Below are 1,696 nucleotides of genomic sequence, written 5' to 3'. Positions count from 1 at the left end.
GCATTCCTGAGCTATGCCTGGTACCTTGAGGTAGAAAAAACATATAAAGCTATGTCTATAGCCGAATCGTCAAACCTCTCTGAATTGAACCAGAGGCTTCCAATTCGATTTAGATTCAGATTTGGGGATTCAGCTGCCGAATCGGGCAGAATCTCCGCCGAATCGAATTGGCAACTGAAGCTTTGCATAGCCCTAATGAGTACTAATGGAGCCAGATAAAAGCACCTAAGGTGTTCCTCTGGCAATCTTCCTGAATTAGAATAGCTGTTAACATCAAAAGGTATGGCAAGAAGGATAAAAAAGAGAAGTGATAAAGGGGATGGAGGGCATAGCAGGTAAGACTGACCACCGGGGAGCATCAGAGACTGTCAGAGCACCAAACCAGCAAAAGTTACATACAGACTAGAAACAGATATTGCTGAACAGAGTGATTCAACTGTACCACAATGTGTTATGCCACAGCTAATTTGATTCACTGAGTGATATGCATCACCCTTTATCCCACCCTTGATGGTTTAGGACAACAGGCAATGTGATCTCCCCACCTTCTCTGCTGCCCCAGACCTGCCCCCCCGCAGTGTTGGCTGAGCAGGGAAGCACTTGTTTCTGCTGCCCCAAACCTACAGTGCAGGTCTGGGGCAGCAGAGAAAAGGGGGGCTTTCTTCTGCCTGACCAGCCCTGGGGCTGGCAGAGTGGGGAAAGCACCACAAGGTAAAAGACATCCAACACAATGAAGTGGCAGAATCTATTTCAATTTTTTTGTTGCGCCACTAATTTTCTTGTCATGTGGTGCAACAAAGGGTAAGAATGTCTATTTGCTCTCCACTTGTACTATCTTAAGCTTATTTTTAAGGCCACATGAATGAGAAATCAGTAATGTCTGTTTCCACTGTGAGACAGATCCAGTCCATACAGGGCTCTTGGCAGACCAGGGAATTCTGGTATGGGGTTACTGGCTGCCCCAGTATCTGGGACTTAGGGGCCTCATCGGACATAGCCATTAGCAGCATTTGGGGGTGGGGGGAGGGGGAGGCAAGAGGAGCCTCTGCCTGTAGAGCCCCAGTCAATTCACTGCCACTTGCCCCACTGCTGCTACCATCACCATTTGCCCTGACACTGGCCTTCCGCCACCAAGTCCAGATACAGCCTGTGAGGAGACCCATGGTCAGGATCCAGCTCAGGGGGGCAGGGTGAGTTTGGCACCCTTACTTTAGGGACTGGATGCATCTTTAAATGTTAAATTTTTACTTGATAATTTGGATTAGTTAATGAACAAAGTTGTTGTGTGTGTGTGTGTGTTTTTTGTTTTTTTTTGTTTTGTTTTGTTTTTTTAAATAAAAAGGAAACATCACCAGATCTAGTATTGTAAATACAGACCTGCAGCCCTCACCCACTCGCATATAGGTTTCTGACACCTCTTGAACTGCAACTTCTGACTCCATAACCCTCCGTGTACAGTTCAGATACAGAGCCCTGTTTCAACCATAGCTCCATTATTTAACGGGAAGTAAAATCCAGGCCAGGATCAAGCCCACCGATTACTACCCCATGGTCCTAGTCCATGTGGGTACTAATGATGCGGCCAGGAGAACCCCCGATCACCTGATGGCGGACTACAGTGTTCTGGGCGGCGTGCTGAGGGAGTTCGGTGCACAGGTGGTATTCTCTTCCATCCTACCAGTGAACGGACGCGGAA

General features: G+C 47.5%; 1 protein-coding gene across 10 annotated transcripts in view; it reads right to left on the bottom strand.

The window, feature by feature from the left end:
- The window catches only part of RHBDF1 (rhomboid 5 homolog 1), a 166,741-nt gene that overhangs the window by 119,328 nt on the left and 45,717 nt on the right, over nucleotides 1-1,696 (bottom strand). Inside the window, exon 1 of one of the 10 annotated variants that reach the window (XM_025200622.1) lies at nucleotides 1,603-1,638. The exons of the other annotated variants lie outside the window; for them this stretch is intronic. The gene's annotated coding sequence lies outside the window, so the exon portion shown is untranslated. Of the gene's footprint in view, nucleotides 1-1,602; nucleotides 1,639-1,696 lie in introns of those variants that run through there. 10 annotated transcript variants of the gene reach the window in all.

The sequence above is a fragment of the Alligator sinensis genome, unplaced genomic scaffold, assembly GCF_000455745.1.
Source record: "Alligator sinensis unplaced genomic scaffold, ASM45574v1 scaffold410_1, whole genome shotgun sequence".
NCBI classification, from domain to species: Eukaryota; Metazoa; Chordata; order Crocodylia; family Alligatoridae; genus Alligator; species Alligator sinensis.
Note: the sequence above shows the minus strand (reverse complement) of the source record. Positions and strands in the feature narration are given on the sequence as shown.